Here is a 26,144-nt window from a genome sequence, read left to right as displayed (position 1 = left end):
ACAATTGAGTTTATTGGACAGTGTGAATCCAGTGGCAAGGCGCATCAAATCCACAGGAGTACAAGGCTCTAGTGGACACTAGCATGCAATGTATCCTGATGCCATCCAGCTATAAAGGGACAGAACTCATCTATATTCCCGAAGTGGCAGGGGGATCTCAGCAACTAACTATGATGGAGGCTGAAGTGAGCCTAACTGGGAATGAGTGGCACAAACACCCCATTGTGATGGGCCCAGATGTTCCATGCATCCTTGGTACAGATTACCTCAAGAGACAGTATTTCAAGGACCCAAAAGGGTACTGGTGGGTCTTTGGTGTAGCTTCCTTGGAGACAGAAGAGACTGAACAGCTGTCCAGCCTGCCTGGCCTCTCAGAGGACCCTTCTGCTGTGGGGCTGCTGAGGATTGAAGAAAAACAGGTGCCAATTGCAACTACACTCTGATTCCCATCCATGAGCTGATTCATCAACTGGAGAGCCAAGGAGTGATCAGCAGGACTCACTCACCTTTGAACAGCCCCATATGGCCAGTGTGAAAGTTTAGTGGAGAGTGGAGATTGACAGTAGACTATTGTGGCCTGAATGAAATCACGCTGCCGCTGAGTGCTGTTGTGTCAGACATGCTAGAACTCTAATACGAACTGGAGTCCAAGGCAGCCAGATGGTATGCTACTATTGATAATGCCAATGCATTCTTCTCAATTCCATTGGCAGCAGAGTGCAGGCCGCAGTTTGCCTTCACTTGGAAGGGTGTTCAGTACATCTGGAATTAATTTCACTAGGGGTAAAAACACAGCCTCAGTCTCCTCTTCTCCAAGCTGAACAGTCCTAGATCCCACAGTCTTTCCTCATAAGGAAGATGCTCTAGTCCCCTGATCATTTTGGTAGCCCTCCCCTGGACACTCTCCAGAAGTTCCCTGTCACTCTTGAGCTGGGAAGCCCAGAACTTGACACAGTACTCCAGATGAGGCCTCACTAGGGCAGAGTAGAGGAGGAAGGAGAATCTTCCTTGACCTGTTGGCCACACTCTTCTTGATGCATCCGAGGGTGCCATTGGCCTTCTTGGCCACAAGGGCACATTTCTGGCTCATGTTTCGTTTATTAAATTGTATGATGTTAAGTGTCAAATAATTCTGCCATTGTATGTCACCACTACCATGGTTGGTCTATGCCATTTAGACGGTATTACAGTAAGAACAGCTCAGATCATTGGAGGATGGACTTCAATGAAATCAAGAAAAGTATAGAGGTGATGAAACTTGAACTGGTGTCTAGTGACTGTCACAGGATCAGCACCTTCAACCTGCAGATCGTGGGTATAAATGCACCAAATATACCAGCCACAAACTCCTGATACAGCATGCAACAATCTGACAGCACACATGTATCATCTCTCCTTCTGTGAGAGACTTATGACAAATAGAACCCTAAAGTCATGGACTAAATGAACTCAATGAACATGTTAAAGGGATGGCCCATAGACTAAAGGAATTATATCTCTGAGTGTATATATCTCAATGAGAGGAAAGGTGTTGGTAAATAATTGTAAAGTGTGGATCTAGGCATGAGACAGATGGTATAGAATAAGGAGTGGATAATGTCCTGAGTTTGGCTGGGATAGGTTTGAATTCTTTACAAGGAGCTAGCAAGGGGCAAAGCTAACATCCCGGGTTTGTCTGGGATTGGGTTAACAATTACAGAAAGATAGGAAGTGGCACAGCCAGGACAGCTGACCCAGACTGGTCGAATGGAATTTGATGCCATACTGACATCATGCCCAGTGGGGAGCTGCCAGGAGGAGCTCTCCTGGGAACCACGGTTTTCTATCAGGGGCGACCATGTCAGGTTCTGGGTGGTGAGCAACTGCATCACTTACTACTCTCTTTGTATATTCTTTCATTTATTATTGTAACTGTCTCTTCTTCTGTTCTATTAAACTGTCCTTATTTCAACCCACACAATTTTGGTTTTCTTCCCCTTTTCCTTAGAATTCCCCTCCCCATTTCGCCCAGAGGCAGAGTGAGCGAGCAACCTTATGGCTCTGTTCCTGGCTGGGGGTTCTCCTCCCCCTCTATTCTGCCCTGGTGAGGCATCATCTGGAGTACTGTGTCCAGTTTTGGGCTCCCCAGCTCAAGAGGGACAGAGAACTTCTAGAGAGAGGGTCACCAAGATGATCAGAGGACTAGAACATCTTATAAGGAAAGGCTGCAGGACCTGGGGCTGTTTAGTCTAGAAAAGAGAAGACTGAGGGTGGCCCTCATTAATATTTATAAGAACCTAAAAGATGGATGTAAAGAGGATGAGATAGCACTTTTTTCTGTTTTCTCCAGTGACAGGACAAGGGGTAATGGACAAAAGCTGGAACACAAAAAGTTCCACTTAAACACAAGGAAAAACTTCTTTTCTGTGAGGGTGACAGAGCACTGGAACAGGTTGCCCAGGGAGGCTGTGGAGTCTTCTCCTCTGGAGGATTTCAAAACCCACCTGGACATGTTCCTTTGCAATCTGATCAAGGGGAACCTGCTTGAGCAGGGGGGTTGGACTGGATGATCTCTAGAGGTCCCTTTCAACCCCTACTATTCCATGATTCTATTATTTTCCCCTATGAACAGACAGGGTCTCCTACATCACCCTGCAGGTGCAGGGCATTTATAGATATCAACCCACCTAGGGCTCCCACACCAATTAGCACATCACCATTACTAGTATGATGAACCAAAGGAGAACAAAGCTGTGTTTCTACCAGTAGCATTCTTGATATTCCTTTTTTTGCCCTACATGCACCATCTTTCTCAGCAGCAGGTGGTTTTCTGCCCTGAAAACCATAGACACACATGATCAGGAGTGAGAAGACACATCCTGGAAGGCACTCAGTCAGTCCCAAGGAGGTGGGCAACAGGTTTAAAGACCATAAGATAGCTCAGCTTTGCCTATGTCTATCACTCTTGCATCTTAGTGAGCAGAGACCTTTCATTCCCAATGGATGACATAGGACCTTTTACAACACTATGGTTCTAGACTTTCAGGAGACATTTAGGAAATTGTAATAGGATCTTTTAGACGGCACCCTGCCGGCCCAGAGCTTCCTCCAGAGAGACATTTTCATCTGCTCCAGATTGAGGAAGGACCACACTTTTCCCTGCCAAATAGCTGGGATGGTGAGCTAATTCTCCAATTTTACTTTTTTCTGGCTGCCCTGTGTGGATGCCAGGTGCCCACCACACCGCTCTATCACCCACCTCCTCAGCAAGCCAGGGAAGGGGAGAAAATGAGAGTCTCGTGGGTTGAGATAAAAGCAGTTTAATAGAGAAACAGCAAAGCCACGCGCGTGAGAAGCAAAGCAAAAGCAAATAAAGCTGTTATTCTCTACTTCTCATCAGCAGCAATGTCCGGCCACATCCCGAGAAGTAGGGCTTCGGTACGCATAATGGTTGCTTTGGAAGTCCAAAAATAAATCTTGCCCCCTCCTTCCTGCTCCTCTTCCCGAGTTTATATTACTGAGCTGATGTCATATGGTATTGAATATCTCCTTGGTCAGCCTGGGTCAGCTGTCCTAGCCATGGTCCATCCCAAGATTGTGCCCACCCACAGCTATTGGTGAAGGTGGGGGAAGGAATGCTGGAGGGACAGCCCTGATGCTGTGCGAGCAGTAGTCATAACATTGATGTGCTATCAATATCAACAGTAAGCACAGCACTGCAAGAGCTGCTGTGGAAAATCACTACCATCCCAGACCCACTACACTCTGCTACACCAAGGGGCAGGTGCAGTTCATGGGTAGAGTGGAACAGGCAATAAAGCTAGTTGATGATCCCAGCCCAGACATCTACTCATACCTTTTTGGTATTCACAGGTGTCATAGGTTTGTGTGGAGCCACTTTTTGCTTGGTAACAGGGGGAAGGAGCTGCAGTGCTGGTCCCTGTAAACAGTTCTCGAAACATCTCCTGGATCTGAGGTGGACCCACCTCCAGCCTGGCCAGGCCAATCTTGCACCTCTGCACTCATTACTGAAGAAGGGAAATCTGAGCCATAAGAGGAAGTGGAAGGATGAGACAAGATGGAGGTGATCATGCAGATCCCACAGTCAGAGGAGGAAGGAAGGAGCAGCACCGGACTGGAGACCCCTCTGCAACCCATGGTGAAATCACAGCTGTATTCCTGCAACCCATGGAGGGCAATGGCAGGACTGAGAGCCACCAATAGCTCCAGGTGAGCGTGCCCGGACAGGCAGGAGACTGTGTGAGGAGGCAGCCATGGCATAGGCTGTGCTGAAGTGCCTGTGGGCGGCAGAGACCCACACAGGAGGCAGAGAGGAACTGCAGCCCTTGGGATGAACACAGGTCAGAGAGGCCCATGCAGGGCTGCCCAGTGTGTGAGGGACCCCACACTGGAGCAGGGAGGACTGTCAAGGAGCCATTAGGAAAAGACTAATTGAAATCCCCATTCCCTGTCCCCCTGAGCTGTTTGGAGGGGGGAGCAGATAAAAGACACAGGGATCAGGGCTCTGAGCCCAGGAAGAGGGGATGAGTGGGGGTAGATGGTCTTAAATGGCTGGTTATGCTCTTCAGCATTATACCACTGTGTTGTTTTCAGTTATATATTGAGGGTTTATGTTTTTGGTTGTTGGTGGATTAATTTTTTTTCTTTCCCAAATTGACTAGTCTTGTCTCTTTTGCCAGGGACCATAAGTGGTAATTGAGCCCTACCTGTCCTTAGGGGATTCCAAAGGCCCTTGGTACTTATGGCTGATTGTGGTCCTTTGTTCCTAGATAGTCCTAAAGCAGGACAACAGGGCAGGAACTGGCCAGTGCTCAGCTTGTGACTCAGATGCACAGATGTTCTTGACAGTGGGCAACTTCACCAAGGGAGCATCCCAAAAGCTCCCCAGTCCTCAGGTACATATCAACCTTCCGTCTGCACTTCCCAGCAGAGCAAGGGCTGCAACTGAGCACCAGGGATAAGGGGTGATCACATCCACTCTGGGCACCCATGGATTTTTAGCAGGTGGCCATCCCCGAGGCCAGATGGGGACCACAGGGAGCCCAATCACTACAGGAGAGACCCTACAGGGCAATGGGTGCATCAAGAGAAACCCATGGATGAGGGTCTAAGAGGTACAGGGCCTGTGCCTCAGCAAAACAAAGGAAACCAGAAGGGTGATGGTGATGGCTACTGGGCAGGAGATGCACCCATCTGAGCAGGGCCAGGAGCACCTCAATTTCCCACCAGTCCAGGGCAAATAGACTATACCACACTCCTTCCTGTGGCACGAGAGACTACCAGGAGCCCATGTGACTGCAAAGTGGGGCGGGGAATACATGTTCAGTCCCATGTGTGACCTCTGGGCCCCAAAGATTTTTAATAATTACTAAATTTAATTATTTTGCTGTCTTTTCAGGGTTAAGGGTCTGCACTGTTGGGCCTATATTGTTTCCATTACTGCCTGCTGATGTCTAGAGAAACTTCAAATTAAGTATCAGTCACACATTAAGGTCAGGCAGCTCAATTCCATTAAGAGGTGGGAAAACTCAGCCTCCCTGCAATGAATGCTGCCCACGCCTCCCAGCCACAGAGGCAGCAGCAGCAGCACACAGCGATTGGTACCCCACTGACACTGGAGACCGTAGAATGGTAGGGGTTGTCCTCACCTGCAGCCATGCTTATAAAGACAGGGACAGAAATACAAGGTTACAGGTTTTTCATCCCACTGCCTGCCACAAAGAGGGTACAGAAGATTTAAAGATGCTGTAAGATCCTCCCTGTTGCCAGACTCATAGACATTGGGTCAGGATTAGTCCACTCCAGTCAGATCTATTGGGTGCTAGTCTTTGTCTGCTTTTTACAGCCCAGCAGCCACCAGCACTGGAACATCCCTCCTCCCACCCCTTAGGCTCTGTGCCTCTTGGGCCAGTTTTGAAGAGCTGGTAATTGCACAGCAGAGAAATGAGCAGCAAAGGTGCCCACCCCATAATCTTCTTGGCATCTTCCAGCAAATCCCCATGGCCAATGGTCCACCACACCTGTAGTTTCTCTCCCTGCTTCTACAACAAACTGATATAGCTACTGTCACTGATGGGCAAAGGGGGGGGGGGGGGGAAGAATGCTAAAAAAACATCACTAAACACCTTATCTACTCTCTAGTACAATTAACTCAAACCCAAGGGTGCAGCCAGCTCATGTCTATACCAGACCAGTATAAGCTGCAACTTCTTATAGAGTCTTAATTTATCAAAACCCCATTTAGGTGTCAAGGCAAGGATGTTCTCCACTACGTAACATAAAAACATGGTGATGAAGCTGACGGGCTGAAGTCAGGAACTGCTCTGCTGAAGTGCAGTAATTTTGCCTGGGCCAGGTTTTGGTAGCAGGGGGGCTACAGAGGTGGCTTCTTTAAACAAAGAGCAGCCAGAAGCTTCCCCTGTAGCTGATAGGGCTAATGCCAGTCAATTCTAAGATGGACCCACAGCTGACCAAGGCCTGGCCAATTAGTGATTGAGGTAACGCCTCTGTGATTAATGTATTTGAGAAAGGGAAGAAGTTGCTGCCCAATTGCTCAACTGCAGCAGCAGCAGAAGGGAGTGAGAATGTGAAAACATCTTCACAGACACCGAGTTCAGTGGAGAAGGAGGGGGAAGAGGTGCTTAGGCCCTGAAAGAAAGATTCCCCTATGAACTGTGGTGAAGATCATGGTGAGGCAGGCTGTCCCCCTGCAGTCCATGGAGGACCATCAGGGAGCAGAGATCCACTCCCAGCCCGTGGAAGACCCCACACTGGAGTGTGTGGATGCCTGAAGGAGGCTGTGACTCTGTGGGAAGGGCCCACACTGGAATAAGTTCTTGGTAGGACCTGGGAGTCCATGAGGAGCCATGCCAGAGCAGGTTTGCTGTCAGGACTTGTGATCCTGTGAGGGACTCACGTTGGAGCAGTCTCTTCCTGGAGGACTGTTCTCCTGGTAGATGATACACTTTGGGGCAGTGTGTGAAGAGCTGCCCCCATGGGAGGCCGCATGCTGGAGCAGTTAGTGAAGAACTGTAGCCCATGAGAAGGACCCACATTGGAGAAGTTCATGAAGGGCTGTCTCCCATGGGAAGGACCCCACACTGTAGCAGTGGGAAGTGTGAGGAGGCCTCCCTCTGAGAAGCAGCAGCAGCAAAGTCCATCTGTAATGAACTGACTGTAACCCCCATCCCCTGCACCGCTAGGGGGGAGGAGGGAGAGTCCCAGGAAGAAGGAGGGGTAGGGAGAGGTGTTTTAAGATTTGGTTTTATTTCTCATTTCCTTGACTCTGTTTTGATTGTTCATTAATAAATCAAACCTTTTTCTCCCCAAGTTGAGTCTGTTTTGCCCGTGTCACTAATTGCTGAGCAATCTCCCTTAACTCACAAACCTCTTGTTATATTTCTCTCTCCCCTATCCAATTTAGGAGGGAGAGTGATAGAACGACCTGGGGGGCACCTGGCACCCAGACAGGGCTAAACCACCACATGAAGCAAGGTGACAATTTTAGTTGTGTCTGACTACCCAAGGTCTAACCATCTGTGTGCCCAAAATCATCATTTCAGAGACATTTTGAAAGTGTAACTGGGGTGAGGGAGAAGAGATGGGGAAGAAGATGAAATAGGACTTTAAGACACTATCACAACATAAGGAGTCTGAGTTTCAAGCTGTAAGCTGACATATCATTATTGCAGAGGCATTTGGGAGGTTTATAATAGCTCTTTTACTCTGTAAAATTCATCCTTCCTAAAGGAAAAAAAATATTCCACTCAAGTACAAATAAGAGTTAAATACAGGCAGATCAGTTTAATAGTGTAGTTATGCCTATGTAATAGTGTAGTTATGACTGTAAAGTCACATCAAGACATTTCACATTAATTCCCTCTCAACAACTCCAGATCTGATTTACATCAACAAATCCTCTGCTATCGACAAGTGGCCACGAGTCTCCATGACCCTGTATCAGTTGGCATTGCAAGGAGTCACTGTCAGACTAAAAAAGTCAACATCTATCAGCTACACGGGGAAAGTAAACCTATTAATCAGAGCAACTAGATAAGGAAGTCATACAGTCATTGTCAGCAGCCAGGTTTTCCCCTAGATCATTATTTTGAAGTTGTTTTCATGGAGAAGATAGGGCCTGAGTCACTCTTCCCACTACTGCAGGGGATGACTTGGGAAAATGCCTCCCTTTGGATTAAAATCAAATAATAAAACCAAATAAAACCATTCTTAAAAAGAAGCATATATACATGTGTCTATGACACCAAGAAATAATTGAGTTTTTTTCTTTTTCATAAAAAAAAAATCTCAGCTTTGTCAGCTTTCTATTTCATTTCTAAATGTGTTTCCTGAAGAGAGACATCTGACCAAGTTTTTATGGCTAAATACAATTCTTCAAACATCTCCTATCACATATTTTCTCAATAGTGACCACAGAAAGGAATATGACAACCAGAAAACCACTTTTGCCCATTCACATCTACATTTTCCCAGGAATTTTACCTACAAAGGAGCGGAATCCTTGTTCCCTGAATTCTATACCCAGTGGCCTGGATGATGGATACTGGTGCATTGTACAGAAGGTGGAAGACCAAAAGCACTCAGTCTTAGGGAAAATCGAGAGGGTCCAAGTGGGGATCTGCAGAGCTGGAGGTCAGCATGTTGTGCCCTCTGCCCACCCGAACCCACTCGCCATTTTGGTAAGCAGGAGAACGCCCAGCACTTTGAGCAGAGCCAGTTTCTGCTCTGGGTGTTGGACAGCCCAGCTGCTTGGTCTTGGACCAAACCCATGATGGTTTGTGAACTTCCCCATGTAGATGTAGCCATGGAAGTGGATTTCCCTGCCCATGGAAAGTTCTTTTGTTTTGAGGGGGTGACCCCAGTGCAGAACAGAAGGGAAATGTCCAATATTGAATTTTATGGCAGGAGAGAGCACATCTGCACCTCTGCCCACACCATCTGACTGCCCATCCAGCCCTAGGAGCAGGTGTACCCCCAGGGACTGCTGACCAGAGAACAGTGAGGTGCTATCATCTTTATCCTTGAATATATCACAAACTTGGCTGGGCAAGACCCTGAGACAGTCAATAACTGTGCAGACAGCCCTTCCCTGAGCAGGAGGCTGGACTAGAGACCTCTGCAACTCTATCGGCCAGTGAAAGAAGCCCTTTTTTTTGTTTGTTTTTTGTTTTATAAGAGCATCTCCTGAGGCAGCTGGGTATATGCCTCAACATTTCAGCACTTCTGCATCTAGCCACTGAATTCCAGAGAAGACTTGTGCCTCAGTTGAAATAATACAGCATGAATAACACTAACTCATGTACTGTCTGTTGGATGGCAGTTCTGGCAGACATCAAGTAGAAGAGAGAAAAGCAGCAATTAAAGGTGTATTTAAGATTCAACCTTTCTCTGGGGAAAAAAAAACCAAAACGAGTTCAAGGCATAAAACCTGTTGACTCTTCAGAGCTCCCAGTTACAAACAAAAATGAATTAAAGTTGGGAACTTCTCAGTGACATTAATTCAAGCCTAGTGCCTCTAGAACACCAGAGAGCTGCATGCTGCATTCTTAAAATTTCTCTCATGCTTTAAGGAAAGGTGGACTATAAAGCATCTAATCCTGTTCCTCCATTCAGAAGCAGCATTTTGACCAAGCAAATCAAGCCAAGCTCTATTAGGAGGTGCTGGCTGGCTCAGAAGTTGTCTAAGATTTGGCAGATCTGCAAACATCTAGCTCCAAAGAGATGCCTGCAGGCAGTCAGTCCCCAAGCCCTGAATACTCTCACACAGAAAGTTGGATGGGCAAAATCCTGATATCCAACAGATCATTCTTATTTTTGAGAGAAACAACAAAAGCTGTACAGATGGCAATTTTCCTCCCGGAACCCCTGGGTTCGGTCTATTTACTCATCTGCTCTAAAGGAGTATAGGGATTTCTGTTCTCTGTGTTTCAGGGTAGAAGCACAGCAGCGTAAAGCCCCACAAGTATTAACCTACTTGCAGTGAGTAGAGATGCCCTGGTCTTATAAGTGCAGCTTGGGCAGAGTTGCCACACTCCTGAATGCCCCATTTTCTTGATGGCAAGTGGTAGCTCATTTAGCTGAAGTGTCCAGCCCTTCAGAGCAGCTCAGCTCACTTGACAAAGGTCTCTTTCTCTTAATATTGTGGAAACCAGACAATAGCCATCCCAACCCCTGCCCAGCTTGGATGCAGAGGCCCACAGTTCTCCTAACAATTACCAAGCTGTGGGGAGTTTTGTGGAGACTTGGCTAGAGAAAAGAGGACATGATAGAATACAGCTGGTTAGGCAGTAAGCATTAAGCGATAAGATATTGGACTCCTGCTCAAGGCCGTGAGAGCAAGAGAGCTGTATGATAACAGGATGAAAAAGCAGGAGCTTAGTTTGGGTTAAGCAGCCACAAGTATCTGGAGTTTGTTGAAACAAGGGCGAGGTTTGCACCTAATTGGGAACCAATGATGAGCTTAGCTTTTGCAATATGTATGAGCCTGATTATTGTATCTATAAGAGTTGTATCTTTGCAAATAAAGTTGAGACTTGTTGCACTACAGGGTGGGCTTGTCTCCCGTCGTCTTCAGCAAATGGTGACCCCGACGCGATACACGAAGGACGTGATATACCGACTGGGTGCCACGGCGGAGCGACGAAGGGGTTCGGGTCCTATGCAGCAAGGACGGCAATAAGCGTGAAAATTGGGAACACGCCGTGCCCTGGGTGACCGTATAGACGAGCCCGGCCGATACGTGCCGCCGGACCTTGAAGGGCTGCAACAGCACGCTGACAAATAGGTATGGAAAGGCAAGTGGCATATGATTTATTTACTGCATTCTTGCAGAAGCGGCAGATAAAGGATATAGATCTGCAAAAAGACCTACCAGGGTTGTTAGCTTATGGGTATGCTAAGGGAGTGTTTCAGAATCCACATACAGTGCATGAATTGAGCGAATGGCGTAAATTTGGGGATTTGCTGTGGGAAGCTACCCTGGAGGACGATGAGATAGCTGAAAAGTTAGGGAAGCTTTGGAGGATAGTGCACAATGAGTTGTTGCAACATCAGGCAGAAAAGAAGGCTGCTGAGCACGCATCAGCAGCACAGAGTAAGAACAAAAACGATGAGCGTGACTGGTTCCAATCCACCTCGCTGGCTCCCACTGTCTCAAAAGTAGTGCTCCCCCCCCCCCCCCGCGTGTAGAAAATAGCCCTGAAGGCACGGACGGGGTACGAGAACCATATGAGCCATCAGCCCCTTCCAAGGAACAAGAGTGCCGGCCTAAAGAGCCCCCGCCTCCCCCCCCCCCCCCCCACTTAGTGAGCCTGTCCCTGGGGCAGAGAGTGAACTGACAGAGGCACCGACAGTAGCGCCGGGAGAGGTGCCGAGAGTAGCGCCGGGAGCGGCGCTGAGGCGGATGATACCGAGAAAAAAGAAAAAGGTTCTTCTCTACACAAGAGTTTTTACAAAGTCAGAGAGGCGAAGGGGCTTCAGAGCAGAGCCCCCGCGGGAGAGCTGCTTCCCATTCGAGCCCAACCCGCCGAGTTACCCCTGGGACGACTTGCAGGGGAATGCCAAGTGGGCAGAGTCGGGCGGGGGTGCAGCGCAAGATGATCAGAGGAGAGTGAGGGAGCGCGACCCCATGTTAGACTGGATACCATCGGGCACGCGAGGGGAAGAAAAAGAAAACACGGGAGAGAGTAATACCGACTGCGCCGCCGGCGCCGGGGACGGCACGGAGTGAGCCAGACCCCCCCGCCCCTTCCATCCGCAGCCGCCGCCGCGCAGCCGCTTCCCGCGCCCGGTCAGTGTCTCCGGGGTGCCCCCCCACACACACACACACCGCGCGCCGACACGGCCGGCCCCAGCCCTCACGGACCGCTGGGCTCATCCTTTCCATCCTCAATACCTTGCCTCAACGAGTGTAAAAACTATTGGTCGTGATGTTATGCCTTTTGCTGTAAATGTGATAATGAATAGTGGAAACTTTCTAAGGCGTTTTAGGTGTCAGGAATGGAACTTGGAAGAACAGAACATTTTGGCATTGAGAAGCTAAAAGGTGGTTTATGTTGATGCTTCAAATGATTGTGGTAAATGGTTTTAGGTAATTTCAACAACCCAAGCAAAACATGTGGCTTACACTGGCCAAAGCAATCAATCAGTCTACAATATGTTTATCAATGGCCACTCCAGATAATCCTTTTTCTACCTGTTTGGTGGGCACAATGGCCTGTACCAAATGCATTAAAACCAAATCCCTTAGTTAAAGGTAATGGCAAAGTTGACAACTGGGATTTGATCATTTCATGGTTGCCAATAATAACAACAGAGCCACAGGAGTTAGAATTATTGGGATCTATAAAGATGGATTTTTGTGTTATGTTTAATTTTACCAGCAATATCAAAACATTTTAGACAGAATGTGGATCCCATCCTGGGCGTGTATAAGAACACAACATCTTGGTGCAATTATACTTCACCAAAAAGATCCAGGTCTTGTGCCTGTACAGTTACCAAAGGGAATTTTTCTGATCTGTGGGGACCAGGCATGGCCTGGAATACCCTCGAGATTACAAAGGGGACCATGCAGTTTGGGACAACTGACGATCTTGATGCCTAATCACACAATGATTTAGAAACATCATTGTCCAAAACAATTTGTGCATGCATTTACTGGCGAATGTGATGACCATGTTACCTTTGGTCTCCCTCAACAATAATAGCAACTAGTATATTTGCTCCAGGTGTAGGAGTATCTGCTTTATTAACTCAGCTATGCAAATTAGGATACTGGCCTAGCAAACAAAGTAACCAAATCTCAATGACATTAGAAGACTTGATTAGTAATGTAAGTAGTATTAGCCATACAACTTTGCAACATAGACCTGCTAGAGATTTTACCTTTAGCACAAGTATAATAACTTTGTTTGTCAGCTGTGCTTTTTTTTCAGTGTATAAGAAGCAGCTTACCAGGCATGAGTTGCTAAAACTAATGTGCAGATTGTCCTTGAGCTGCTCTCTACTGTGAGAAACGAAGAAGCAAAAATACCTACGAGATAACAACTTGGAGCAAGGAGGAGGCTGAGGCAGCGTGTGAAACTGCAAAGCTTCTTGCAGAAAACTACAGCTGGCTTTTAGAGAAAGGACCAATTAGAAGTACTATAAACACCCTAGCTTTGCTGCTGATTGTAAGGGTCTGATGCTTGTTAGTAAAATTTGAGTTATAGGCTGCCCGCAGGGGTCATGGACATACCAGCTATCCCCATGCATTTGTTAGCATTACTGTATATGGAAAGTTAGAAGTAGTTAGGCTAAGGTCTGTATCGAGGCCTAGTGAGCAGTGTGGGATGTTGATGTAACCTAGCAGTCTAGGGAACTAGTGGGGCATGCTGAGCTTGTGCATTCTTGCTTAAACAAAGCAAAGAGATTAGTGAAGAATGCTGAACACTGAATCTTGTTTTTCTCAAAGAAATCGTTATCGAATGTTTACTTGTTTGTTATCTATGGAAATTTCTGGCTGTGGATTCAGATAAGCATAGTCTCAAGTAACTACATGAAAGAGCACAACATAATCCTAAAGTCTAAGAAAACTGGTAAACATCACGGGGACCTGATGAAGTAATCATTTGTGAAAGGTATATAAACTCTGTGAAATTTTCTGTTATGGGGGGCTCTGACTTTGGACACTAGTCCTCAGGTCCCTAGGGCCCTTAATAAAGCACCGCATAAAATAACCTCGGTTGTTTTGTGTTTTCCTTCGGGAACGGGCAGCACATTGAGCCACGGTATCCCTCACACTAGTCTTAGGGAGGGGGAGAGCATGGGGCATAGAAGATATGAGTATAACGGTCTACTGAGTCTCTCTTGCAGATTGATGTGTTTCTCGGAGTGCTCACCGTGATGCAGATCAAGATGGAGTCACTCAACTATTGGCAAGATTGAATAGTGAAGTGGAACACGACCACCACCTGATCATATCTTCCTGCAATTGGCTCAGCTAGCATATGTGCTGGGCAGACACGTTATGTATCAGCCCGTGCCACAGGACACTGGAGTCATCGAGCATAGGGAACGGGAGATGTGGTAGGCGTCCGGAAGATCTCGGGTTATAACGTGAGAGGTGAAAGGTACAGAAGAGGTGGGCACGGGGTGGAGTGAGAGGAGGTGCTGGTGGTGGCAGGTGTGAGCACATGGTGTAAACAAGGGGTTGAAGTTTGGCAGATGGATGTCACTCATGTGGCAGAGTTTGGAAGACTAAAATATGTGCATGTAACCATAGACACATGGAGCAAATTCGTTTGGGCAACAGCACAGACAGGGGAGAGGGCCATACATGTGGAGCGTCGTTTATATAGTTGTTTTGCAATAATGGGAATTCCTCAGAAAATAAAGGCAAACAAGGGTCTAGCCTATATAAGTAAAAGCATAGAACAGTTTATGAGGCAATGGGGAGTTAAACATGTAGCAGGGATTCCCCACTCCCCCACAGGACAGGCCATAATAGAAAGAGCTAATGGGACTCTAAAAAGATATCTTGGTAAATATGGGGATGTCAAAGACCCACATATGAAATTGTTAAAGGCCTTATTTGTTATGAATCACCTGTGTGTGTTTGGGGAACAGAAGCTACCACCTGCAATAATACATCATAATCCAAAGGCACAAAAGGAGAGAAAGAAATAAATATGGGTTAAATATCGTGACCCTAAAACAGGGATATGGCAGCCTCCGGCCAAAGTATTATACTGGGGACGTGGGTATTTGTGTGTTGATTCTCCCACAGGATCCATTTGGGTGCCAGCCACGTGGACAAGAGCTGTCCTTAAAGCTGCGGAGATCAAATCCTCTGAGGAAAAAGGACAGGAAGAGATTGAAGAATAAATACACCCTCGTCTTGCAGTCATTGGAAGACTGGCTAACAATCAAAAGACTGAAGGTTATATAACAAAAATATAGTGATTTTTAATGAATAATAATGTAATGTTTTGTTATAACCATAGCTTTTAGTGTAACTATAATTGCTAACAGCTTGACGCATTTTAATCAGCCTAGAGATAATATTTGGATAACCTTTGCTAATCAAACTGGTCATTCATCTCTTTGTCTTAGTTTGGGAGGGGTTACTAATCCTTTTAAAACGTGTTTGATAGGATTGTCCGTGTGGAATCCAGAGGAATTTTGTGGACTAGTAGACAATAACACCTTGTGTAATAGGGCTGAACACAATTAGCGATGATCACGATCATTTGGACAGGAAAGGTCAATGAGAGATAATTAAGTCCCTTAATACCACATTAGCCTCACCCCCTGAGGAAATAGACCTGTTTGGAAGTGCCAATGCAAGCTTTGGTACTAATGGAACTGGGGGAAATTGGGTAAGTTTTATGTCACGGGATATCCACGACTTTAATAGAAATTGAAAATATTGGGCCACCTTAGACTCTTCTTTGAAGTCAGAAACGGTATTTAAGCAATTGTATTCCAGATGTAATGTTTCTAGTATACATCACCTAAGAAATTGCCCACGGTTATATTTTTAATCTGTGGAGAAAGGGCCTGGAACGGAATACCAGTAAATCCCCTGGGTGGACCCTGTTATTTGGGGAAACTCTCTTTATTCCACCCTAACTTAACCGCGCTAATGCAGCTTGCTGACCATAATAATAGCTCCCGCAAAAAACGTAGTTATTATGAGTTTGATTGTACTGATATTGGTCCCCCACGATTTTGGAGTGAACTGAAGCAAGTCATAGTTGCCATCCTTTTGCCAGGAGGAGCAGCCAATAAGGCCATGAACTTGGCTAAACAGTTAGGATGTTGGACTAAGGATGAGGTAAATTAAACTTCAGAAATGATTGGTATGTTAACAGTTGACGTTCAAAGTGTAAATCATGTGGTGTTACAAAATAGAGCTGCCATAGACTTTTATTATTAGCCCACGGACATGGATGTGAAGAGTTTGAAGGCATGTGTTGTATGAACCTGTCGGACCATTGCACCTCGATACATGCCAAACTGAAAGAACTTCAACAGGGATTACATCAGTTGAAACAAGAAGAGGGATTAGAACTTGAAGGATGGTTTAAGAGATGGGGAATAGGCCCTTGTTGCAAACTGTTATAATGTATGGAATTGGCTTTATGGGTATTGTTTTATTTGCATTGTTAGTGTTTCCCTGTTTCATAAATTGTATTCAACAGACAATAGAAAGAACATTTGAGAGGATGTGGCAGGCTAATATCATTGTCCAAAAAGAAAACGGGGGAGATGTGGGGAGTTTTGTGGAGACTTGGCTAGAGAAAAGAGGACATGATAGAATACAGATGGTTAGGCAGTAAGCATTAAGCGATAAGATATTGGACTCCTGCTCAAGGCCATGAGAGCAAGAAATTAGATAAATAAGGAATTAGGTAAAAGAATGTAGAAACTGCTACTATCAAGATATTAATATAGTTAAGCTTAACAAATCATATTTTGCTATTAGGCACGTTAACAGAGCATGATAGACTGAACTATCCAATCATAATAGAATATATCATGTATTTAGAAAAGAATAACATATAATCACATATAATGTGATTGAATGCTAAAATAAATGGCTTCTGCATTGATCATATTGGTCTGATGCGTGGTCTGTGAGTCCTGTCCCATGAGGTGGTCCCTGCAGCACAGGAAATTCATCCTTTCCTGCCAGCATGAGTTCCTTCCAGTAACACATATTAGATTATGTTTATTTTTAATTAATAAAATGGACTTTTATGTTATATTATTCAGCGATGTAGCTGTTATTGATCTTTCATTGTAAACTCATGGCCATGGGCAAAAATACTTATGTTTTCTTGATGTACCTTTGATTTTAAAATGTGTTGCTGAAGGCTGGCTGGTCCAAAAATAAAAAGGGGGGAACTGTAGATACAAACATGACTTGGACCAGCCAGATATTTCCTCAGTTTGAATAAAGATGGTAGGGACAAGTTAATGCAGCTGGCAAGCTGCTTCCAATTATCAGAAACAGGTGCTGCGGGTTAATCAATTGAGCCCTGGCTGATCACATGGGTGGAAGCAGCATATAAGGAAGTAGCTAGCAAAGGAAGGGTGGCTTTGAGTTGACCTTGCTGGTTGCAATATGGTGTCTGTTTGTGTCTTTGTACGTATGTACATTTCCTAGCTTTTCTAAATCTTTGAATGAGCATCACTTGCATTCATCACAACAGCCTAGTCCAGCAAAGATAGTAGGACAGTCTGGAGAAATTTCCCTTCGTGCATGAGGAAGAGTTTAAAGACATGTTGGGCAAGCTTAACATTCATAAGTCAATGGGACCTGATGGGATGCATCCAAGAGTGCTGAGGGAGCTGTCTGATGTGGTTACTGAGCAACTCTTCATCATTGTTGAATGTTCATAGAACACAAGCAAGGTCCCTGAGGACTGGAGAAAGGCCAATGGCACTCCAGTCTTCAAAAATGGCAGGAAGGACGACCCAGGAAACTACAGGCCAGTCAGCCTCACCTCCGTCCCTGGAAAGGTGATGGAACTAGTCCTTGCCAATGATATTAATAAACATATGAAGGAAAAGATGGTTATCAGAAAGAGTCAACATGGATTCACCAAAGGGAAATCCTGTTTGTTCAACCTGGTAGCCTTCTATGAGGGTGTAACTGGCTGGCTAGATGAGGGGAGAGCAACAAATGTCATCTACCTTGACTTCAGCAAGGCTTTTGACACTGTCTCCCATCACATACTCATCAGAAAGCTCAGGCAGAGTGGCTTGGATGAGTGGACAGTGATAAGGATCAAGAGCTGTCTGAATGACAGAACACCCAGAGGGTGTTGACCAATGGCGTGGAATGAAGTTGGAGGCCTGTGGGCAGTGGAGAGCCACAGGGATTGGTTCTGGGGCCAGTCTTGTTCAACATCATCAATAACCTTGATAAAGGGACAGAGTGTACCCTCAGCAAGTTCGCTGATGACACCAAACTGGGAGGACTGGCTGATTCACCAGAAGGCTGTGCTGCCATTCATCGAGATCTCTACCAGCTTGACAGTTGAGCTATACTAAAAGAAGTCAGCAATAAGGTTTTGTGGCAACTTTTACAACACTTTTTATCATTACTTAATAACAAACAACATGTTTATTTTATAATGCATATTATAAGTCATTCAGGACTACCTGGAGGTTTAATACTCGGAAATTCATTCATCAATGACCTGGATGAGGGGACAGAGTGTACCCTCAGCAAGTTCACTGATGACACCGAACAGGGAGGACTGGCTGATTCCCCAGAAGGCTGTGCTGCCATTCATTGGGATCTCGACGGGCTTGAGAGTTGGGCAGAGAGGAAACCTCATGAGGTTCAACAAGGACAAGTGCAGAGTCCTGCATCTGGGAAGGAACAACCCCATGCACCAGGACAGACCAGGGACTGACCTGCTGGAGAACAGCTCTACAGAGAGAGTCCTGGAAGTCCTGATTGATAATAAGCTAAATATGAGCCAGCAATGTGCCCTCGTGGCCAAGAAGGCCAATGGCATCCTGGGATGCATCAAGAAGAGTGTGGCCAGCAGGTCAAGGGAGTTTCTTCTCCCTCTCTACTCTGCCCTGGTGAGGCCTCATCTGGAGTACTGTGTCCAGTTCTGGCTTCTCAGCTCAAGAGGGACAGGTCCAGCACAGAGCCACCAAGATGATCAGGGGAATAGAACATCTTTCATACGAGGAAAAGCTGCGGGAACTGGGGCTGTTTAGTCTGGAGAAGAGGAGACTGAGGGGTGATCTTATTAACATTTATAAACATCTAAAGGGTGAGTGTCAGGAGGTTGAGACACCCCTTTTTTCTATAGTAGATAGTAACAGGACTAGGGGTAATGGGATGAAGCTGGAACACAAAAAGTTCCACTTAAACATAAGAAAAAATTATTTCACTGTGAGAGTGACGGAGCAGTGGAACAGGCTGCCCAGAGGGGTTGTGGAGTCTCCTTCCTTGGAGGTCTTCAAGTCCCGCCTGGACAAGTTCCTATGCGACCTGACCTAGGTGACCCTGCTTCTGCAGGGGGGTTGAACTAGATGATCTCTAAAGGTCCTTTCCAACCCCTACCATTCTATGATTCTATGATTCTATGAAATGATCGAGCTGACAGGTTGGTAGCTCCAGCCTGGTCAGGTCCTCTGGTAGATTGTTTTACTCAAGCCTGACAAGCTCATTCCTTTTTTCACCAAAATGCTAAAATGCTACAAAACAGTTTTGAATATCTCTTAATGATGCCGTTGGTATTGTACAGTCCTGTCCTGACTGCCAGAAAGCCGGAACAGACATTGGCATTGGAATTAATCCTCAAGGTCTAGGACCACTGCAATTATGGCAGATGGACGTTACTCACATTAATGAATTTGGTCGACTGAAATATGTGCATGTTACTATTGATACTTTTTCTGCTGTGATATGGATTACAGCACTGACTGGTGAATCTGCTAAATGTGATTAAACATTTGAGAGGTTGTTTTGCAGCAATGGGAGTACCTCAAGAAATAAAGACAGATAATGGCCCTGGATATGTCAGTCGGCAACTTCATCACTTCTTACAGCTCTGGGGAATTCGACATACAACAGGTATTTCACATCCTCCAACAGGTCGGGCCATCGTTAAGAGGAGCCATCACACGATTAAACAGATGCTTGAAAAACAAAAAAGGGGAGAAACTGGACTATCTCCTCATGACAGACTACAGAAAGTGATTTATGTACTGAATTCTTTGCAATTGGCAGGAAACAGGGATGAGCCGCCTGTGGTAGTACATGGACGAACGTTGAGCTTGGGAAGGGAAAACACAGACTCTAAAATATTGGTTCAATATAAGGACTTTAAAACAGGTCAATGGAAAGGACTTGCAGAAGTACAATTAACAGGACGAGGTTATATGTGTGTCATTACAGATCAAGGACCATGGTGGATTCCAGCAAGGTGGACTAAGCCATATTAATTGCGTGATCCAGAACTGAATGGCCAGGACAGTGGAGACAACGCCTCTGAGGAAAACACCAACTGATCCATCTTCAATCCATTGCCTCAACGAGTGTAAAAACTGTCAGCCATGATGTCGAGCAATTTGTTGTAAATGTGATGACGAATAGTGGTTTTGTTACATTAGAAAATTTCCAAGGTGTTTTAGGTGTCAGGAACGAAACTTGGAAGAATATAACATTTTGACATTGACAAGTCAGTGAATCATTTCAACAGGTAGTAGAGTGTGGGAAAGAGTTAAAAATCCCTTGGTAGTGGACAGCAAGAAATTGGGATTGGGAGAACATAAAAAAAAAAAAAAGTGACAAGAAAGAAAGCTTGTGTTTGGACTAATTAGGAAAGGATTTTTTGATCAGGAGTAAAAATGAATTATGTCATACTAGTGATAATGATTGGCGTAAATGGTTTTAGGCAATTCCAACAGCCTAAACAAAGCATGAGTTACGCTTGCCAACGTAACCAATCATTCCACGATTACCAAGGATGATCATAGAGCCACGAAAAATAGAATTATTGGGATCTATAAAAATGGATTTTTTTGTTATGTATAGTTTAGTTTAGGAAGTGATAGCAACTAGCTTATTTGCTCCAAATATAGGAGTATCAGCTTCATTAACTCAGCTATGCAAATTAGGATGCTGGCTTAGCAAACAAGGCAATCAAACCAATAATAGCATTAGAAGGCTTGATTAGTGATGTAAGTAATATCAGACATGCAACTCTGCAGAATAGAGCTGCTATTGATTTTTTGCTGTTATCTCATGGTCATGGATGTGAGGATCTTGATGGAATGTGCTGCATGAACTTATCAGATCATTTGGAATTGATTCATGCCAGTATACAAAAACTGAGAGAAGGAGTGTCCCACTTAGAGGTGTCAGATGGGTGGAGAATCATCGTGGGGAATACAAGGATGGTTAATGTCAATAGTTAAAATGGCCATATTTATTTTGCTGATCATCGTAGTCATATTAATGATTGTAACTTTGATTCTGAAATGTGTAACTGCTATGATTGAAAAGGCTGTAAAAAGAGTCTGGCTGGTCCAAGAAGAAAAAGGGGGAATTGTAGCAATGTACCTGAAGGAAAATGGACATGTGGCCCACCCAGACTTTGGTTATATGAAACCGTAAGCTGCATCAGGCTCAGACACAGGCCTCAGATGCAGGTCTCAGAATTTGGCTATATCAGACAGTGAACAATGGGCCTAAAGAATAGACAAGGATGAGTTGCTTATTAGAATGTAGATATGAAAGCAGCTGTGTGTGGGAAAGAAACTGTGTAAGCTTAGAACAGAAATTAGATAAATAAGGAATTAGGTAAAAGAATGTAGAAACTGCTACTATCAAGATATTAATATAGTTAAGCTTAACAAATCATATTTTGCCTCAGAGAGTTAAGGCTCCCAGGAGCTCCCACCAGCTGATGACAATCAGCTCTGACTAAACCAAACAGACATCCTCCACTGCTCCAAAGAGTACAGACAAATGAGATTTTACCCTGAGGTTATAGGTATTGAAGATTATCAAATTGCAAAGACAACATTTTGATAAATCTCCTCTTGCATCTCTGGCACATTTATTCAATGTCTCCCAAAATATGTGCTCCCAAGTTAAGAGTGGGAAAGGCTTTTCCCTGATGACCTGCTGCAGCACGTGTCCCCTTTTGAACACCTCTAGAGATAAGGACTTTCCGGTTTTGACATGAGGCACAGTTTGGGTTTAAACCAGCTTGTAAATGGGCTGGAGGGGATGCCTGTGCCCTTGCTACCCAGCATTGTGCACTGCAGAGCCCCCAAAAGAGCTGTCCTCCCCTCACCTTCCACCCCTGCACCTCCAGCAGTTGCAACCATCCTCCGTCTGGTCAGTGGAGAAGGTCTTGGATGTCACCCATGCTCCCCATGGCACCTGAGGGGGGTTTTTTCTACAGATTTGGGAGGACAGGGCTCCCATGCCTGTCCCAGCAGTGCTCCATCCTCCTCTTTCAGCTAATGAGTTGCTCCCCAAATGATAAGCAGAGTTTAAAACAACAAAGAAAAGAAAGCTCTGACTTTCTCTAGGATAATGCTTCCAGAAGGTTCATCAAGGAGGACTTAGCACAAGACTGGAAACTTGGTGAGGATCAAGGCAGTTCCGGTGGCCTCCTGGGCCTACAGATCTCACCCCCCAGTTTGGCACTCCACACTCTGTCTGGGATGCACTGAGTGATGCCAGACCATGGCCCCACTGTGACCCCACCACCTCATCCCTCCCAATCGGAGCAGCTCCTAGGTTTTGTGGCAAACACCCCCTAAATCCTCCTCCCCAGCTTCACATCTGTGTTTGCTTCCTGGCTTGGGCACCAACTCACCAGTTCTTAAATAACACACTTTATTTTCTTTTGTAGCAGATGGCTTTTCAAGACTCGGGAGTGCCAGAAGAATGAAGCCATTAAACTGTGGATGCATTTGATGGATTATGAGCTATGAAAGCCTGGTGGTTACTGACTAATAAGGCTGTAAGGTGGAATAGAGCAGGGTGAGAAATGTTTCCTCTTATAAGAATGTGTTTCTAACAAAGATAGGTCAAAATATGATGCAGATGATGAATTGCTTAGCATGTGTTGCCATTAACCCAGCAGTTTTCTGTGTTATTAGATTACTGAGGTATCCTCAGAGTATAGTGACTGAACAGTTTTTTGCTCTGTAATTTACAGAATAAGACCTCGGGGGGATATTACATTTGCTGTGGTGAATCCATTCTCTTAACAAAAGGGCAGCTGCTGACAGGTCTGTAGCACAAGATACATTTCAGAGGGGACAGGGTTTATGCATGTCAGGGTTTCAGGGTGGAGTAGAGGAGAGGATTCATTTTTTTCCCATATCATAACCCAAATCTCATCGTCTCATGTGGGATGGGGGTTGAATTAAAAAAAAAAAATGAAATAAAATCACATTGGAAAATAATCATCCCCAATAGGCATGCATGCCTCCCTTCATGCAAGCAAGAAGCCAAGCCTGCCTCCTTGGGATGCATATAGGCAGATGTGTTGAGCAGAGAGCTCAGCGCAAGGCCGGAGGGGGGGAAGGATAAAGCAAGAAGAAAAGGCCACAGCATATATATCCAGGGGGGAAGCAGAGGGGGGAACCTGCTTGGGCTCATGGAGAGGAGGAGAGTGGGTTGCAGGATGGCCAAACAGTCATCAAGATAGACAGAAAAAGGGAAATATGAAGAATAATAAACAGTTTAGAAAACAAAAACAACCAACCAAACTCAAGACAGAGCCAGGAGGGAGGTAGGAAGGCACAATCTTGTGAAGTGATGGGTCCCTTTGAGGGATGTTCAGGTAAGGCAAGGCAAGTTGCTCTAGCTATTTGCTTTTGTTTGGTTTGCTCCTCTTTAAATTTTAGTGACCTGCTTAATTTGTCTTCCTCCCATTAAATACAAATAACCAATCCTCTGCCTCCCCATAGTGCAATTAAGATAAGATGCTCCCCCACACACACCCACTACCAAACCCAGCCCCATCTCTTGCTTTCAGGAGCCCTGACTTCTGTCAGTTTCTGGTAGCATCTAAGCCAGAATTGGGAAGTTTTGCAGAACCACTTTGCAGACCTGGGAAATGAAGTCTGGGGCAGAAAGAAGGAGAGGTGACCAGTATTATTATTGCTTTACAGCCACAGCAAAAATGCTCACTGACTATAATTTGCTTGTCCATCCCTCCCTGCTTCCAATATGTTAAGGTTCCTGGTGACTTTCTCCCAACCCCAGAGTTTGCTCTTTTAACCAAATCGGGTTACTCAGAAGATGGTGGGCCTGGAAGCTTCAAGCAGTAAAATGTGGTTACATTAGCAGCTGGGATGGTTTTACAAGCCTGCCTTGCAGGGGTCTAGTGAAGATATTTTTAACATGCCAGTTGCCACAGGACCGAGGCACAGCAACTTCTTGCCTAGTAGGTGGTGGGCAAGGCATTCACATATCTGTTTAAATATACAGCTAATAGATTAGAGGGATTTTTTTTCCCCTGCAAATTAATTTACTTCTTGTTAATCAGGTAAAAAAATAATTCCCCCTATCCACCTGGAGGTTGTCCCTCATTTTTGTTATCAGTGTGATAAGGAATGTGTAATATTGTAACTAGAATGAAATAAGCAGCAGACCCTTCATCCAATCTCTATATTTTTTTGTTTAATAATGAGAGCTTAGATACTTTTTTATATATATATTCTGCAATAAAACAGAATTCTGCATCAGCACAACAATAATATGACTGTGCATCTAGGGAGTATGTACAGACAGACTAATGCTGAGGGTAGATATGGGAGCAGAGGAAAAAATATGTACTTAAAAGCCCCCATATCAGCACTATGGGGAGGAAAAAAAAAAAAACCACTCAAAACTCACAATAGGGAAAAGCAAGGAAAAAACTTCTAAAGAGCAGGATACAACAATAAATGGGAGAATAGCAACAGAAAAAGCACACTAGGTTAATATAGGAAAACTATTTTCTTTATTGAAAGATCATATATTAGTATAGTGGAATCATGTGTAACAATGTCATCATGCACACAATATAAAAAGGCAAGGCCCACCATGCTATGGAAGGGCAACAGAACAGAAGTAGCATACACTGAGCAGATGTACAGGCTACAGAACATTATTTTAGCAGGGTATGTCTCTACAGAGAGATTAACATCAGCAGCTTTTTTGGGGGGTATTTTAGCCCCAGGTTTTTTTCAGTTTTATTTTTGGAGTTAAGGCCAATTGCATTTCCTTGACAAATTTCCCCTGCCCAACTAAATATGGAAGGTGAGAGGGGGTGTAACTTGGGGGCCTTTGCCCTCCTCCCCCAGGAGACTCTGCGCCCGACGACCACAACAAAATGAATCCATTTAACAGTAATTTATAGTGCAATGTACTCAGCCCAACAGGATGAAAGTACAAACACGGCTCTTATCACCTACAACTACGCTGAAATGGCCTGGTGGCTACGTTACACTGCGAGACGGGGAGGGTGGAGTGGGTGGGAGTGTAAATTAGAAAATAAAAATAAAATTTAAAAATTAATAATTACCAAAAAAGAAGAATGGATATACCGAAGCAGACTGGAGGTGCAGGCAGGAACTGGGCAAGCGGCGGGCGCCGGGGTGGCCTCGGGAGCGAGTGGGGAAGGAGAAAGGAGCTGGGAATGCCTACAATGGGCACTGCTTAGGCCTGAGGGGGGGCGGGCGCGGAGCCCTGTACGTCCGAGGAGCTAAGCGAGCGAGCTCCAGCCGCCGACCTGGAAGCGCTGGAGGGAGGGAAGAAGGAAGAGAGGGGCAGCCCCCCTGCTAATGCTGGAGGACCCGGAGCCTGGGCCGGGCTAAGCCGACGCCCGGCCGCCCGTGGACTCCACCTGCCCACACATACCAACCTCCCCCATCACGCAGCGGTTCCGGAACGCGAATCGCGGTCCCCGCGCACCGCGCGGTACCTCTGTTACGCACGGAGCCGAAGACAGGCAGCACTAAGTAACCAACGTACACCAGGACTATGCTGCCGCCTTTGTGGCGTGGCACGACCCCGCCAGCCTCTCCGACACAGCAGCGAGTACCCACGGGCACCCAAAGCCACCGACCAACACTGTCAGAGCGCCGACCGCCACATGACCCCCCCTCACCGCCAGGGCGGAGAGAAGGAAGGGGCGAAGGGAAGAACGACCGGAAGACAGAAGGGAGCGGTAGACACGCTAGGTGGTGGACGGGCGCTGCTGTCCGCATGTGCACGCCTGTACGCGTGCGGCGTGCGTGTGCACGCGTGTTCACACAGATGCACGCATGCGCCACGCGCACAGGTACGCGCACGCGCATTCAGATGCACACGCGTGTGCCCGCGCGCGGGCACTGGCACTGTTGACGGATCCGCAATCGCGAAAAATTTCTCTACACAGGAATGCAGATAAGCAGGCACTTCTTTATTATGCAGCGCTGGGAAAACACGGGGGATAGCTCCTCCATATGTGCTTCCTTGTTAGTTACCATTTTCAGAGTTTTTATACAGCTCAAACAAAAGAATCACATTTGCCAACACAAGCATGCATAAAATGTCCATCTATCAATTTAGCCCTTCACCTTGATTGGTTCCCAACCAACACAACATTTCCAAA

At 45.7% G+C, this 26,144-nt stretch overlaps 1 protein-coding gene across 1 annotated transcript in view; it reads right to left on the bottom strand.

The window, feature by feature from the left end:
- Positions 1 to 25,527, bottom strand: part of LOC133628622 (E3 ubiquitin-protein ligase ARK2C-like) — a 97,288-nt gene extending 71,761 nt beyond the window's left edge. Inside the window, 1 exon segment of the mRNA XM_062017038.1 lies at positions 25,473 to 25,527. The gene's annotated coding sequence lies outside the window, so the exon portion shown is untranslated.
- Positions 25,528 to 26,144: the final 617 nt, after the last annotated feature.

Source organism: Colius striatus, chromosome W, assembly GCF_028858725.1.
Source record: "Colius striatus isolate bColStr4 chromosome W, bColStr4.1.hap1, whole genome shotgun sequence".
NCBI lineage: Eukaryota > Metazoa > Chordata > Aves > Coliiformes > Coliidae > Colius > Colius striatus.
This window is presented reverse-complemented; position numbering and strand designations above follow the sequence as displayed.